Consider the following 17,451-nt stretch of genomic DNA (forward strand, 5'->3'; position numbering starts at 1 on the left):
GGGAGGCCACAGCTGGCACCCGGGACACCACCATGTCCATCAGCTGGGGGACCTGCAGGGGAGGAGCAAGGAGATGGCAAATGTCCTCTGCCTGGCCTCCGCTCGGTCCTGGAGGAGCCCAGGGCAGCGGGAGCCGGCAGGACCGCAGCTCTTGGCCACCCCAAGAGGCTGGCCAAGAGCTCCAAGCCAAGAGGTCTTGCTGGGCCAAGGGCAAGCATTGCTGCTGCCCCTGTGTGAGGCTGCCCAGGCCGTGGGGAAAACAAAACCCTCACCTTGAAAAGAGCCTTCTGAAGGCTCCCCTGTTCTGATAGGCTCTCCAAGAAGTCACGATAGAACTTGATTTCTACCCTCGTGCCTTCGATGCAGAGCACCCCCATGTCCTTCAGGACAAGGGCGATGTTGTCCCCCTTCCCCAGGCTGCGAGAGATGAGGGACGTGGTGCCTTGGATGCAGCTCTCCACCTTCTTCCAGGACACGGAGGCAGCTGCAGCCACCTCAGGGAGATGGAGGGGCTCCAGCTCCTTATGGCCTGGAAAACGACACGAGAGGGATGGAGTCGGTCACCAGCGGCCCTTCCCCGCGTGTTCCCTAGTGCCGCTCATGGCAGTCGTCACCCAGAAAGGCTTCAGTTTGGGACCTGCTCCGTGCAGGCAGTGCTTTGCTTCTGAGAAGCACCTGAGATCCATGCAGCAAGGGATTCCTGCACCCTCTTACCTGGCAGGTACTCCTTGTCAGCTGTGAGGCTGTGGGCAACGATGAGGCTCCTGGCCAGGCGGAATGTGGGCCACTGCACCGTAAGGGACTTGTTCCCAACCTCGACCCGTTTAGAAACAACGGCAAAGCAGCCAAGAGTGGGAATTCGGACGCCCTGCAAGTGACAGAGAACGGAAGGGCCGAAGGTTAAGGATCAGCCGGAGGTGGTCTCATCCAGGAACGGTGCTTCGGGCCCTGCTGTGCACTTCCCGCTGTTGGGAGCCAGGCTGAGGGGACCCAGGGGCTCCCAGCAACTGGGGTCAGCCCTGAGATACCACACCAACCTACCAGAAGCAACACCGCACTTGTGCGATACCTATTGGTCTCTTGGTGGGGCCTTTTGGGGTGAGTTTCCTGCTTTTGGGGTGGGGAACAAGGGCGACGTAGGTGCCAACCCACCTGGCGCAGCTGGAGGTGCTCCCGGATGTAGGCTGACACAGCATCCCAGATAGAAGATCGCTCTGGAAGGCAAGGAAAATCAGGTCACATGCTGCTTCTGGTGGCTGCCAGCCTTCCAGCACCCCCACCCCCGTGTTTTGGTGGCAGAGGAAAAGAGCCGTCACATCTCCGTCCCCAAACGGAGACCCCCCGAGTTGACCACAGAGCCAGGTCCTCCCCACAGAAAGCCCCAGACGGGGCTCAGCCGCGCTCCTGTAGTGCTGGGGGTGCTCGCACCTTGGTCAGTGACGCCTCATATCGCAGAGACGTGCTCCATAGCACTGTTCTCCCAGCAGTCTAACGTGGTCCACCTGGTGCGAGCAGCTTGCTCCTTGCTGGCATCAGCCACCTGGGAGCTCCTCCTGCCCGAACGTCTCGGTACCGCTGGCGCAGGACCCATCGCGCAGCCTCTTGTCGATGGCCGTGTCGCGGTGACATCGTGGTGACACGGGCAGTGCTGGCTGCTGCCCGCGGTGACGGCGGCACCAACAGGCTGCTGCCTGCCCAGGCACCTCTGTGCTGGGGGGAGGACATCAAAGAGTCGGAGGAATCGGAGGAGTCGCGCAATCGAGTCCTAAAATTGGAGAATTTGGAGAAATTGGAATCATAGGAACAGAATCGCGGAATGGCAGAAATGGCAGAATAGGAGAAATCCCAGAATCCTAGAATTAGAGACATCAGAGCAGCCTCAGAAGTGGAATCGTAGGTGGAGGGAGATTGGTGGGACCTGAGGGGGGGAGGGCGTGGAGCCATGGGGGACACTGGGACATATGGGACTGGGGGGACATTTGGACACGGAGGGGACGTGGGACACATGGGGACATGGGGGGGACTTGGGGCTGGGGTGGGACATGGGATTTGGGGATGCCTAGATGTGGTAGGGACAGCGGGGGCTCGAGGGGACATGGAGGGGACGTATGGGAGTGGGGCGACATGGGGGGACATTGGGACATACGGGACTGGGGGAACGTGGGGTGTTTTGGTGGAGGGAGGTCTGCAGGAGGTCTTTGGGTTGTTTGGGGAGGCTTGCGGGGGGGCTTGAGAGGTTTGGGGACTCCTGGTGGATTGTGGGGGGGAGCTGAGGGGGCCCTGTCAGGTTTCTGGAGGGAGTTTGGGGGTGCAGGGGGGTGTTATGGGTGTCTGGGGGGGTGGAGACTCTGGTGAAGGGTTTTGGGGGATGGGGTGGCCGGGGGGTGTTTGGCGGGGCTCTGGAGGATTTTCTTGTGGGGGTGTTGTGGATGGGGACTTGAGGTGTTGGGGGGAACCCTGAGGGTGTTTGGGCGGAGCCGGGGGGGCTGAGTCAGTTGTTTTCCAAGCCACAGGAATGCCGACTTGGCTCAAGTTAGCTCAAGTTCCAGCAGAACTGAAGGGCGACAGACAGCGCGATGTTTCTAATAACAAGATGCTTCAACAGAAGAGAGGGTCGACAGATCACAAGATGTCGTCAATTTTGTCCTCATTATTATAACCACAAGATTTACTCTATCCTAAAGTGAGTTTATACAACGGCATTCCCCCCTTTTCTGGACAATCTAGTAAATTCTTTTACTTAATACGAAAATTTGTCTTCCCGGTCTTTATGATATGTTCCCCATAGCTTGCCATGCACGTTTGTGGAGGAAGCTAACATGGATGTGCGTTGTAACAACTTCCAATTCCGAACAAGCAATACAAAAGACAGTATTAAACTTATACCAACTAATAGGAATAAAACAATACTTGGGTGTCTCGAGGTGTTCAAAATCCCAGTTGCAGTTGGCGACCATCCAGAGTGTATCCCATCAGTTGTGATTTGGGTCTTGTTTTACTCTCTGCAAAACTCTGCTTACTTCCTTTGTCTCATGATGGCCGGTGATTAGAGTCTTCTCTCCATTTTCCTGAATGCCTTTTAAAATTGTAGTAACTTACGATCCATTGTGTTGTTAGACTTGATCGGCTGGTGGGATACCCCTGGTGCCAAATAGAGAAAGTCACAGCCAATGGTTCTGACAGTTACAAAGAGAAAAGTTAGCGTGAGATTTGCTACGGAGAGTTCTGTTCTCCTTATCTACTTCTACAAAATCACAAGCAGTTCTTAAACACGCACAGCCTTGACCAATATACACAAGCACATTCTGGCACTGGAGCCACAGCCCCAGCGCTGGCGAACTTGATACGGAGCCATCTTGCGCCCTCTGCCCCCCAGGGGAAATCTTAGGTTGACTTCTTAAATGTTTTGCAGCCTGGAAGTTGTCCCCAGAAGGTAGACACGCGCACACCCCCCCAAAACCAGATGCCCATCTCCTCCGTGGTGCTGAGGCAGCAGCACGTGGAGAGCAAGAGACTGGGCTCCGGTCCTTCAGCCATGGTTCAGGTAAGCCAGCTCTAAACACCCCTTTCCTGTTTCCTAGAGGAAAGAGCCTATTTCGTCCCTTCTTCTCTCCCATCGCTTGGTGTCTGAGCGAATTGCTCCCACTCTGCTCTCCCATCAAAAGTTGAAATTCTTGAGCAATAGAATCCCCCTCAAACCCAAGTGAGTCTGAAGTGCCGCAATTGCTGTACAGAATTTTACTTGACAAGCAGAAGCACTTGGAAAAATCATTTTAACTTGCAGGTTCCGTTGTGAAAGCGTCCAGCAGGATGGAAATGGTGCTGTCTTTCTCCCCAGCTGCCGTTGCATCCTCTCCTTTCCCCTCCAGGGATGTGCAGGTTTTCTCCACGTTGCTCTGGGGGCAGCTTCCCAGCTCTTGTCCCAGCAAGGGGAGGTTCCTGGCCATGGAGGCCGTGGAGAAGGTCCCTCAGCTGGAAACATCGTTGTGTTTTCCTCCACTGTCTCGCCATCCTCTGTCAGATGGATTTCTGTGAAGGGAGTGAGACTCTGAGCAAAAACTGCTACAGGTTTTTGGGGCTCTTTGCCCACACGCAGACCCCGTGGATGGCTTCAGGTCCCGCCGTTTCCCTCCCTTGGTTTGAGCTTTGGCAGCTGATGCACAGAGCTGGCCCCCTGGTGTGTCGGTGTCCCAGTAGTAGAGGCATCGCCTGGCTCCTTGGGTGGTTTGGCTCTAATACCTATAGGCAACAGCGTGTATAGGGCCTGGGTAGGAGCTTTTGTGGTTGAAGATGTACACAGCTGGCCCCTTGGGCGGTCTGTGTCCCAGAAGTAGAGGGGTCGCTGGGCTCCTTTGGCAGGCTGGCGCTCATACCTATAGGCAACGGTGTGAAGAGCCTGTGTACGAGCTTTGGTGGTTGAAGATGAGCAGACGTGGCCCCTTTGTGTCGCAGAAGTCAAGGGGTCGCTGGGTGCCTTGGGCAGGCTGGCTCTAATACCTACAGGGCACGGCACTGGGAGCCTGGGTTTGAGCTTTGGCATTTCGCCATTGGAAGAGCTGGCCCCCTGGTGTGTCACTGTCCCAGAAGCAGAGGGGTCCTTGGAATTGGATGCTTCCTCCAGAAGAGATCGGCGTGACCCAGGGCACCACCACTGCCCCCGATCTCACGGAGACACTTTGACGTTGCCATAGAGTCACTGTCCTTAAGGACCATCCTGGGAAGTGGGCGACAAAGAAGCCCAGGCCTCGATGGGAAGCAGGCGTTGCTTCCCATCCACCTCCCTGGCTGGGCACTCATGGGTGCAAGGGCAAATGCTACCGAGCCCGAGTAGCGGCCACAGCCGCAAAGATGCTCACTCGGGGAAGATGGTGACACAGTCAGAGAAGGTCAGGGAGGCCACGGCTGACACCGGGGACACCACCATGTCCATCAGCTGGGGGACCTGCAGGGGATGAGCATGAAGATGGCAAATGTCCTCTGCCTGGCCTCCACTAGGTCCTGGAGGAGCCCAGGGCAGCGGGAGCCAGCAGGACCGCAGCTCTTGGCCACCCCGAGAGGCTGGCCAGGAGCTCCAACCCAAGAGGTTGGAATCTGAACCCTCTGACGATGTTCTTGCAGCTCCGGGCAATCAAAGCTCGGGTCACCGTGGATGGGGTGATGGCGTCGGTAGCCTGGGTTTGAGCTTTGGCATTTTGCGTTTGCAAGAGCTGGCCCCCTGGTCTGTCAGGGTCCCAGTAGCAGAGGCGTCGCTGGGCTCCTTTGTTGCCTTCATTGGCAGTGGCGACCTGGTTCAGGAACGGCACGGCGACCAACCGCAGGCCGCTCGGGCCATCAGCTCACGGACGCCAATGTGGTCGATGGCAAATGGCGTTTATTGCTGAGTTGCACAGTGTTATATAGCTTGGGTTCACAACGACACTTGCGTCTGCTTCCATCATAAACTACATGCTATTGCCTATGAAGGGAGGGGCTCTAGCTTTCCGTACAGCGCGATATCTTTGGGCTGCCAGACCCTACCTACCTACATTTCCCCCCTCCCTATGTGTAACTAAATTAGCTTAAATATAACAATCAAAAAAACTCTGCTCCTGTCTTAGTTCTATGCTTTACAACAATCTTCGGACGTAGACATCGTAGCTTGAATAAAAAGCATAAGGCACAATAAACAGGAGAAAACTAGGGGGTAACTGGTCATAATGGGGTGTAACTTGGGATAACTGGGGATAACACTGAGTAAATACACTCTGAGCAGTTGCTGGTGTTCTGCCAACATGATGTTAACTTTCTCTAGCTGGCTTTTAACAGAGGACACAAGCGTGTTTAGTATACAAGGTCCAAAGATCAGTGTTAGGATCATTGCGATCGGCCCTACTAAGGCAGATATCAGGGGGGTTAACCACGGTGAATGGTTAAACCATGATTCAAACCATCCTTGTTGGGCTTGTCTTGTCACTGGGGTATACGGATTACGGGGTCGTCCGATGATCCTGTCCTGTGAACAGAAACTCCCAGTTTTCCTTAGTTTTATTCTGAAGGTGTGGTTTGATGGGCTTAAGCGGACGCCATTTGATTCTGCCATCTTTTCTGACTGCAGCATGCCCTCGCCCTGTCAGACCTGATTTCCACCCTTGTTCTTGTTATATATGGAGTGGTAATTCGTGTCAGAAAAATGGTTGATGTTAATAAAGAAGGGGGAGATTTGGGAATGTTTAGAGGAAACAAGGGTGATTGAGGCGACGCCCTGCCGTTTGGGGTTGCTTGTTTTCTCCACTGTTAAGGCATGGAAGTTGCTGGGGGGGTTGCTGGTTAGAACTGTTAACATTTATTGTTGAATGTTATATGATACTAATATTATTAGTGTGATTTCAAGGGTTAACGGAACGTGGGAAAAGCAATCCCGTTTTGTTGCTTTCGGGAACCTTGTGGTGGGCAGAGCATGTGCAGAAGAAGAGGAGACAGTCGAAGCCGCTCCTGCAGTCTGGAACAAAAGGTTGCTAATGGTGATGGGGAAACCGTGAGCCTTTCACCCACAAGGACCACCACAAAGAGAATTCTGACATGAAGCGGGGATAGGATATCCGTATGTATAGGCATACTGGGGTTTCTTGTAAAGATGATGTAACAGCAATGTCCTCTATAGATTTGGGAAGTTGGATGGGTGCGTGTGCGTGTTGGTAGAGCATAGAGTCCCCGTGCACCCAGCGCTGTTTACTTGCCTTTTATAAATATTCTTTTATGCTACTAAATTCAGAGTTGAGACTTCATTTATAACAAATTGGTGACCCCGATGTGATCTTGGACTTTGGATCTGCGACCGGTAAAGGGAGGTGCCCCATCTAGTGGCCCTTGCCGATAGCGGCGCTAGAGTTCAACAAGATTTTGAACATAAGAGGCAAGTAACAAAATAATAATAATAAAAAAAGAGCTCTCCATCAGTGACCCGTAATCTTGCGCGCGAAGACCCGAACAAAGAGGATTTGTGAGTATACCGTTCGGTTGGGTGGGATTCGGCTGTGTGACTGTGTAAGGGTGTGACTGAGATGGAACGTAGTTCTGAAGTGAGTGCGGAGGTCTTCTAAGCACGGTTCTGATCTCCCGCGAGGGACTCGGCCGGTGAAGGACCGAAGCGATCGGTCCAGGAATTCGTGGGTGGGTTAACCACTTGCAAGACGCCTCTACGCAAACACAGCTAGGGATTCAGAACCTCTTTAAGGTTTCCAGGGATTTGGAACTTATTTGAAGCTTCCAGGGATTCGGAACCTCTTAGAGGATTCCAGGGATTTGGAACCTCTGAGAGGGTTCCAGGGATTCAGAACTTACTTGAAGGTTCCAGGATGGGTCTGGGGGAAAGTAGATTCTCTGACCTGGGAGACTCAGAGAGCCCATTAGGGACAATGTTAATATATTGGGATGTTTGGGAATGGAGGAAAGGAAAAAATAAAGAGAAAATGGCTCAATTTTGTGTGATAAAATGGCCAAAGGAACCTTTAAGGCCGCATGTTTTTTGGCCAGTTTTTGGATCCTTTGAGGATTGGGTATGTCAGGCATTAAACGGCTATGTTAACTCCAAGGAGCCTTTTAACCAAGAAGAAAGCGATGATGCGGCTCTATGGGTAGGAGCCTCAAACGCATTTCCCCCAAAACAAATATTCGCTTTAAATACAAGAACCGACAGGGGAAAGGAAGAATGGGAACCTCTGGATAATATACCCCCTCCCTGTTCATGGCAACCAGAACTGCCACGTTTTGAAAGTCGATTGCCCGTGGCCCCTGTTCTCTATCCCTCTCCTCCTGCACAAAGGACTAGAAGTAAGATACGGGCCACAGAAAGGGAGGAAAGTGAAACGGGAGGCTGGACTGATGATGTAGGAGGCCTTTGCCCTTTGAGGGAGGTAGCCCTTGGGGGGAACCAGGGGGGAATAGGGTTTGTAGTGGTTCCTTTGAAGACGTCGGATGTAAGAAATTTTAAGAAGGAAATGGGAAACCTTTCAGATGAGCCTTTAGGAGTTGCCGAAAGATTGGACCAGTTCCTAGGTCCAAACACGTAGACCTGGGAAGAAATGCAGTCCATGTTAGGAATCCTCTTCACTAGAGAAGAAAGAGGAATGATCAGGCAAGCAGGAATGAGACTGTGGGAAAGACAAAACCAGGGAGGTCCTCCAGGGGATGTGAAATGGCCAAATACCAACCCTAAGTGGGATCATCAGGCTGCTCAGGGGAGGCAAAATATGAGGGAGCTTAGGACCATAATGCTACAAGGGATAAAGGAATCGGTTCCAAGGGGACAAAATATAAATAAAGCTTTTAATGAGTGTCAGTGCAGAGACGAATCTCCAACTGAAGGGTTAGACAGGCTGAGAAAAAGCCTTCAGATGTACTCGGGGATAGATCCTGATTCCCCTGCAGGAGGGGCACTGTTGAGAACCCAGTTTGTAGCAAAATCCTGGGAAGACATCGGAAAGAAATTGGAGAAACTTGATGATTGGCATGAAAAAGGATTAGAAGAATTCTTGAGGGAAGCACAAAAGGTCTATGTGAGGAGAGATGGGGAAAAACAGAAGGGAAAAGCAAATGTTTTTACGGCAGCAATAAGGGAATGTCAAAAACCAAGTGGACAGGAAAGCAGGAAAGGATCAGGAAAAAACCAGGGTGAAAGAGAACCCATGGCTAAATGGAAAGGACAGCAAGATAGAATCCCGATCTGTTACTATTGTGGCAAAAAGGGGCACCTTCAGAGGAACAGTAGGGGGAAAAAAAAAGAAACAGGATGAAGAAATGTTTAAGGAAGACTAGGGGTGTCAGGGGCTATATCTTTTGGGACCCGAACATCGAGTGAGCCCTTGATAAAATTATTAATAGGTCCCCAGAGGGAAGAGGTGTATTTTTTGGTAGATACTGGAGCGGAGAAATCAACAATTAGAAAATTACCAAAAGGGGTTAAGGAAGGAAAGAGGAATGAATACCATGGTAGTAGGAGCAAAAGGTGAGCCCTTCAAGGTTCCTCTATTGGAAAATATAGAAATAGTTTCTTCTCTGATTCTATGTCTCAGTGACCTATTGCTGATGCCTGAGGCTGAGCACAATCTGTTAGGAAGGGACTTACTATTAAGATTAGGGTTGGAAATCAAGAGCCGGGGGGAGAACTAAAAATTCAGCTATATACCCTAACCCAAGAAGATGAGGGAGAAATAGACCCACAAGTATGGTATCAAGAGGGAGATTCAGGAAAATTAGATATGGAACCCTTGGTAGTAGAAGTAGTGGATCCACAACAGCCAATAAGGATTAGGCAATATCCTATCCCATTGGAGGGGAAAAGACTCAAAGCAGTTATAGACAGGTTGCTCCAAAAGGGGATGCTGGAACCGTGTATGTCCCCACAGAATACCCCCATTTTGCCAGTAAAAAAGGCTGATGGATCATATAGGTTGGTTCAGGATCTTAGGGCTGTGAATCAGCGAAGCATAACCAAATTTCCAGTGGTGGCTAACCCATACACTTTAGTAAACCACCTAACACCTCAGCATAAATGGTATAGTGTAATAGATTTGAAGGATGCTTTCTGGGCCTTCCCATTAAGTGAAGGGTCGCGGAATTACTTTGCCTTTGAATGGGAAGACCCCGAAACAGGAAGGCGACAACAGCTTAGATGGACTGTACTTCCTCAGGGATTTACTGAATCGCCAAATTTATTTGGCCAAACCTTAGAAAAATTGTTTCAACTTTTTGAGGTAAAGGGGGAAGTGAAATTGTTGCAATATGTGGATGACCTATTAATAGGTGGGGAGACTGAAAAAGAGACACGGAGGACCACTAAAAGGAAATAGGGTACTTAGGACATTGGCTTAGCCAAGGAAAGAAAAAATTGGATCCTGACAGGGCATCTGGGATTTTAGCCCTGTCATCACCCAAAACAAAGAAGGAAGTGAGGCAACTGCTGGGCCTCTTGGGATATTGTAGGCCCTGGATTGAAGGGTTTAGTGAAAAGGCAAAGTTTTTATATGAAAAATTGACTGGAGAAAAAAATGAAGTGGAATGAGGCAGATGAGGAAAAGTTGAGGTTGATCAAGAAAACGTTAATAGAAACTCCAGTGCTGAGCCTCCCAGATTTAGAAAGACCCTTTTATTTATTTGTAAATGTTTCTAACCAAACTGCATATGGAGTACTACCTCAAGAATGGGCAGGAATCAAGAAACGTGTGGGATATTGTTCCAAACTATGAGACCCTGTGAGGAGGGGGTGGCCAGTGTGCTTCCAGGCAATTGTGGCTACTGCCTTACTGATTGAGGAAGCTAGAAAAGGCACTTTTCGGGCACCTCTGAAGATATAGACTCCACATAATGTTAGGGGAGTACTCCAGCAAAAGGCTGAGAAATGGTTAACTGATAGTAGGATGCTGAAGTATGAGGCCATCCTGATCCACTCCCCTGATTTAGAACTAAAAGTAACTGCTGCACAGAGTCCTGCCCAATTTCTATATGGGGAACCCCTAACAGAACTACAACATAACTGCATGGAAGCGATTGAATTGCCAACCCAAATCCGACCCGATCTCGAGGAGGCAGAATTAGAAACAGGGGGAAAATTATTTATTGATGGATCATCCAAAGTAGTAGATGGAAAAAGAAGATCAGGGTATGCCATCATAAATGGAGATATGGTCCTAATAGAATCGGGACCACTCAGCGCTGCCTGGTCCGCTCAAGCACGTGAACTTTATGCATTATTACGAGCCCTAGAAGTATTGAAAGGAAAAAGTGGCACTATTTATACAGACTCTAAATATGCTTGTGGAATAGTCCACCCATTTGGGAAAATTTGGGAAGAAAGGGGACTCATAGGCACACAGGGAAAAGGGCTGATTCACCAACCTTTAGTTACTCAAATATTGCAGGCGTTGAGAGGGCCTAGGGAGATTGCTGTGGTACATGTCAGAGGACATCAAAAGGGAACTGGCTTCCACATAAGAGGGAATAATAACCTAGCGGATAGAGAAGCTAGGGAAGCAGCTCTTAGGAAGCATGATGTAGTCCTAACCCTACAAGAAAGGGATAGCGGAAAAGGGACACAAGAGAAAAAGTATGCGTGGAGCCATGGGGGACACTGGGACGTATGGGACTGGGGTGACATTTGGACACGGAGGGGATGTGGGTTGGGGGGACGTGGGACACGTGGGGACATGGGTGGCACATGGGAGGGATGTGGGGCTGGGGTGGGACGTGGGATTTGGGGATGCCTAGACGTGGTAGGGACAGCGGGGGCTCGAGGGGATATGGGGGACATGGAGGGGACGTATGGGAGTGAGGCGACATGGGGGGACATTGGGACATATGGGACTGGGGGAACGTGGGGTGTTTTGGTGGAGGAAGGTCTGCAGGAGGTCTTTGGGTTGTTTGGGGAGGCTTGTGGGGGGGCTTGAGAGGTTTGGGGGCTTCTGGTGGATTGTGGGGGGGAGCTGAGGGGGCCCTGGCAGGTTTCTGGAGGGAGTTTGGGGGTGCTGGGGGGTGTTATGGGTGTCTGGGGAGGGGGGAGGCTCTGGTGAAGGGTTGGGGGGGGCGGGGTGGCCGGGGGATGTTGGTCAGGGGCCCTTGCAGTGGTAGAGGGGCTCTGGAGGATTTTCTCATGGGGGGGTTGCGGATGAGTCTTGAGGTGTTTAGGGGGGGCCCTGGTTTGTGTTGGGGGGGAGGCTGGTGGGCTTTGGGGGGGACCCTGAGGGTGTTTGGGCGGAGCCGGGGGGGCTGAGTCAGTTGTTTTCCAAGCCGCTGGAATGCCGACTTGGCTCAAGTTAGCTCCAGGAATGCCGAGTTGGCTCAAGTTAGCTCAAGTTTCAGCAGAACTGAAGGGTGACAGACAGCGCGATGTTTCAATTAACAAGATGCTTCAACAGAACAGAAGGTCGATAGATCACAAGATGTCGTCTATTTTTGGCGACCATCCAAAGAGTGTATCCCATCAGTTGTGATTTGGGTCTTGTTTTACTCTCTGCAAAACTCTGCTTACTTCCTTTGTCTCATGATGGCCGGTGATTAGAGTCTTCTCTCCATTTTCCTGAATGCCTTTTAAAATTGTAGTAACTTACGATCCATTGTGTTGTTAGACTTGATCAGCTGGTGGGATACCCCTGGTGCCAAATAGAGAAAGTCACAGCCAACGGTTCTGACAGTTACAAAGAGAAAAGTTAGCGTGAGATTTGCTACGGAGAGTTCTGTTCTCCTTATCTACTTCTACAAAATCACAAGCAGTTCTTAAACACGCACAGCCTTGACCAATATACACAAGCACAGTCTTTTGACTAGGATTTGGATGAATTTCAAAGTGGCAAACACCTTGCTCCGTGTCAAGGCATACCTCCTGAGCATCAATTGTATTGCTTTCACCAATAACTCCTTGTTGTTCCCGGCTAACACATGACTCTAGATTTCCAGGCTGCCGTTTCCCATTCTCCATCCGTGCCCATGTTCTGTGCTCCGAAGGACAGAGCACTGTCTTCTCACGGTTTAATCAATGATCGGGGGGATAACATAAACTGTGGCATTACGTATAGTAAGCACGAAGGCAGTAGCCATGTTAACAATGGGATCATAGGTAAAATTTACCAGACTAAAATCCCCGTTACTTTCTCGAGGGTCGTTCCATTAATCATTCGGCACCCTATTTTAATTTCGGCCCCCGTGGTTTTCTTTGGTGTGTCCACTCTTCCCCTAATTTTCGCCATTCTGATGGTTTATAGAAATGGTTACCATTTGTTCACCAGATGACCATAAGTGCTAACTTTCCATTAATGCTCTTCTCCTCTGTTGTTACGGCTGCGGTCCAAGGCCACTCACCATTCTCTGTTATCATAGAGGCACCTTCCTGAATCACAATTACAACTATAAGCCATAGAAACAAAACAACTCTAGCAACACCATTTCTGCCAACTATTCCCAAATACTCCCGACCGTCATGTCCTCGTTTTGTTCGACTAAGTTTCAGTTTCAGTTCATCGTCACCTGGCATTACTTTGCAGGGGGCTTCTGGAGCTTTCTTCACTCGGGAATGGTGGATCCAAGCGGCTTGTTCTCTAATCTTGATAGCAGTGTGAGTTGTCAGCAACGCTTGATAAGGTCCATTCCATTTTTCCTCTAGGGGTTGTCCTGAAAAAGTCTTTATATAGACATAATCCCCGGGCTTAAAGGGGTGGCTTGCTTGATCCAACCCTCTAGCCCTGCTCCCTAAAACAAATGGATGTACTTAATTGTTTCTGAAGTTCAGCTATATAAGCATATAAATATTCTGATCCCAACTGCGTTAGATCCTCTCCACTAAATAGAAATTGATACGGCCTTCCATCTAAGATTTCAAAGGGACTCAAATTCTCTTTTATTCGAGGTTTAACTCTGATTCTAAGTAATGCTAAAGGGAGGGATTGAGGCCATGTCAAATTAGCTTCTTGTTAATTTTAGGGTTAGGGTGAGAAAAAAGTAAGGTTAAGTACTAGCTTAAGGTTAAGGGTAAGGTTAAGTTTAAGAGTAAGTGTAAGGTTTAGTTTAAGGGTTAGGGTTAATGTAAGGTTCAGGGTAAGGTTTGGAGTAAGGTTTAGGGTTAGGGTTAGGTTAAGGGTAAGGGTTGGTGTAAGGGTAAGGGTATGGATAAATGTAAGGGATAGGATAAGGGTAAGTGTTAGCGCAACGGTAAATTAATGGTAAGGTTTATGTTAAGGGTAAGCGTAAGGGTGACGGATAGAGTATAGGTAAGGGTAAGGGGAACGGTAAGGTTAAGGGTACAAATATGTGTTAGGGTATGGGTTATGGTATGGATAAGAGTTAGGGTAAGTATAAGGGTAAGGGTAAATGTAAGGGTACGGGACAGGGTAAGGGTTAGGGTTAGGGTAAGGGTAAGTGTTAGGGCAATGGTTAGTGTTAAGTTTAGGGTTAGGGTGAGGGAAACATAAGGGTAAGTATTAGGTTATGGTTAAGGGTAAGGTTAAGGTTAGGTGTAAGTGTAAGTTTTAGGGTAAGGGTTCGGGTTAATGTAAAGGTCAGGGTAAGGGTTCAGGTAAGGTTTAGGGTTAGGGTTAGGTTAAGGGTAAGGGTTAGGGTAAGGGTATGGATAAGGATAAGTGTAAGTGATAGGGGAAGGGTAAGTGTTAGGGTTAGGGTAATGTTAAAGGTAACAGTAAGTGTAAGGATAAGGGTTAGGGTAAGGGTAAGTGTAAGGGTATGGGTAATGGTAAGGTTGAGGGTAAGGGTAAGTGTAAGGTTTAGATTTAGGCTAAGTGCAAGTGTAGCAAAAAGGGTAAGGGTTAGGATAAGGGTAAGGTTTAGGGTTAGGGTAAGGGTAAGGTTAAGGGTAATTGTACGAGTAATTGCTAGGGTAAGTGTAAGCGTAAGTGTACATGTAAGTGTTGTTGTATGGCTTATGGTAAGGGTAAGGTTAAGGTTTATGTTAAGGGTAAGCGTAAGGGTAACGGATAGAGTAAGGGTAAGTGTAACGGTAAGTTTAAGGGTAGAAGTATGTTGTAGGGTATGGGGTATGGTAAGGGTAAGTGTAAGGATAAGGATAAGTGTACAAGTCAGGGTAAGGTTTAGAGTTACTATTAGGGTTAGGGTTAGGGTAAGGGTAAGTGTTAGGGTAATGGTTAGGGTTAATTTTAGGGTTAGGGTGACGGATAAGAAAGAGTAAGTAGTAGGTTAAGGTTAAGGGTAAGGTTAAGGTTAAGAGCAAGTGTAAGTTTTAGGGTACGGTTTAGGGTTAATGTAAGGGTCAGGGTAAGTGTTTGGGTAAGATTTAGGGTTAGGGTAAGAGTAAGTATATGGGTAATGGTAAGGGTAAGTGTTAGGGTTAGGGTAAGTGTAGCAGAAAGGGTAAGTGTTACGGTAAGTGTAAGTGTTAGGATAAGGTTAAGGTTTAGGCTTTCGTTAAGGGTAAGGGTAATGCTTTGGTAAGGGTAAGGGTAAGGGTTAAGGTAAGGGTCAGGTTACGGGTAGAAGTATGTGTTAGAGTATGGCTTATGGTAAGGGTAAGGTTTAGGGTAAGAGTAAGTTTAAGGGTATGTGTAAGGGTACGGGTCATTGTAAGGGTTAGAGTAAGGGTTAGGGTAAGGGTAAGTGTTGGGGTAATGGTTAGGGTTAATTTTAGGGTTATGGTGAGGGAAATGTAAGGGTATGGATTAGGTTAAGGTTAAGGGTAAGGTCAAGGTTAAGAGTAAGTGTAAGGTTTAGGGTAAGGGTTAATGTAAGGGTCAGGGTAAGGTTTCAGGTAAGGTTTAGGGTTAGGGTTAGGTTAAGGGTAAGTATTAGGGTAAGGGTAAGTTGTATGGACAAGGATAAGTGTAAGGGATAGGGTAAGGGTAAGGTTAATGGTAACGGTAAGTGTAAGGGTAAGGTTTAGGGTAAGGATATGGGTAATGGTAAGGGTGAGGGTGAGGGTAAGGGTAAGGGTAAGTGTAAGGTTTAGATTTAGGCTAAGGGTAAGTGTAGCAGAAAGGTTAAGGGTTAGGGTAAGGGTAAGTGTTAGGATAAGGGTTAGGTTAAGGGTAAGGGTAATGGTATGGAGAAGGGTAAGGGTAAGGGTAGGAATAATTGAACGAGTAATTGCTAGGGTAACTGTAAGCGTAAGTGTACATTTAAGTGTTGTGGTATGGCTTATTAGGTTAAGTGTAAGGGGAAGGCGAAGGTAAGGGGAAGGGTTGGAGTAAGGTATAAGGTAAGGGTAAGGTTATGGTTAAAGGAAAGAGTAAGGGTAAGGAAAAAGTAAAGGTAAGGATTTGGGTAATGGTAAGGGTGAGAAGGGTTAGGGTAAGGGTTACGGTAAGGGTTAGGTAACGCAGTGTACAACCTGGGACGTCACACGCAGAGCTGCCTCTGGCAAGGTGAGTGAGGAACAGATGTAGCAGTTGTTGTGTTGTAGGTCTCACTGTTACTCTAAGCATCCCCTCTTTGTCTTTTAGAGGTGTTGTAGCTGTTTGAAGAGGGTAGACTGAAGCATCTGCCTCGGGGGCTGGTAAGCGGCAGAGGTAAGGGAGCAGATGAGAGTAACTTACCTAGTTGTGCTGTGTCTTTGGATGCTGCATCAGCCTATGCGTTTCTTTTTCTTTCGCAGGTGTCTCGCACAGGTTCAAAGGAGCAAACTGCACTCTGAAGAGCTGTGTAAGAAGAGGGGCTGGTCATGAGCTGGGTTGGAGCAGAACGACCAAGTAGCACAAGGTGACTATGAAAGGTGTCCGTCTTGCTTTGCGGGTGCCGTGGCAGGCTCTCCACAGAAGTGACTAAGGATATGAGATAAGGCCAGAGAGCGACAAGGAGCGGCACGTGCAGGGATGGTTTTGAAGCGCTGCGGTGGCTTACTCTTCTGTTCATCAGGTGCCACAGGCAAGGTGGGTTGTAACATCAGTCATTACATTTGCATGAAAGCAGTTCACTTGAATGCCACAGTGCATCTGAGTAGGGTGTTCTAGCAGAAAAAGCTTGTCTGGCACAGCGGTGCCTGATGGCAGTGTGTTTCTTCAGGTGAAGAGGTGCCTGAAGCCCCATCCTATCTAGCCTGCACACAATTATCTGAGAATGAAAGCTGCTTTCCAGTAATTCAGAAAGCCAAGTTACGTCTCAGCCTTGAGCATCTCAGGCTTTTGGGCCTGTCTGTAACATTTGGCACCAGCACTGATTTAAAGATCAAAGCCGAATTTCCTTAAGTGGTATATTCTTTATTGCAGCGCTGGATGCACGGGGGATCCTTCCGCCTATCGTGCATGTTTGAAGTGACAAACTATCTCGTATTTATACAGCGAAACAATGAATATTCAATTAACACCTATGCATATTCATTACCCAACCCCGCCTACCCTCGCTTCGTATGCTAATTAGCTTATCAGTCCTTGCGCAAAGCCTTCCAAGAATTGTGGGCCAGGGTCTCCAGGATGTGGGCAGTGGTCTTTGGGAGGAAGGCCGTAGGTCTTCCTCGTAATGCACTTTCTTAATCAGTTGTTTTCCAGGCTGTAAAAATGCTGAGTTGTCTTTCGGTTTAACTGAGGGTCGGCAGATAACAGGATGTCTCAGTTAACAAGACATAACAGACAGTTGACTCAAGTTATCTCAAGTCTCAGCCTGACTGAGTGTTAACGGATAATGGGGTGTTTTCAAATAACAAGATGTTGTTTACTTTGTCCTTGCTAACTTTTAATCACAAGTTCTATTCTATCCTAAAGTAAGTTTATACAATATCAAACCACAAGCTTTATTCTATCCTAAAGTGAGTTTATACTATATCATTCCCCCCTTTTCTGGAAAATCTAGTAAATTCTTTTACTTAATACGAAAATTTTCTTCCCAGTCTTTATGATATGTACCCCTCAATACCTTACCATGCACATTTGTCAAGGAGGTTAACATGGACATTCGTTGTAACAATTTCCAATTCCAAACAAGTAATACAAAAGACAATATTAAACTTATACCAACTAATATCAATTA

The 17,451-nt window shown here is 48.5% G+C and overlaps 1 long non-coding RNA gene across 1 annotated transcript; it reads left to right on the top strand.

The window, feature by feature from the left end:
- The first annotated feature begins 1,811 nt into the window (after window positions 1-1,811).
- LOC309891717 lies at window positions 1,812-16,691 on the top strand. The gene is made up of 5 exons (XR_014319551.1): window positions 1,812-1,893; window positions 2,508-2,683; window positions 3,413-3,544; window positions 15,933-15,998; window positions 16,085-16,691. It is a non-coding gene; the product is annotated as an uncharacterized lncRNA (long non-coding RNA).
- The last annotated feature ends 760 nt before the right edge of the window (window positions 16,692-17,451 follow it).

The sequence above is a fragment of the Aythya marila genome, assembly GCF_965140915.1.
Source record: "Aythya marila genome assembly, contig: HAP1_HAP1_SCAFFOLD_180, whole genome shotgun sequence".
Classification (NCBI taxonomy): domain Eukaryota; kingdom Metazoa; phylum Chordata; class Aves; order Anseriformes; family Anatidae; genus Aythya; species Aythya marila.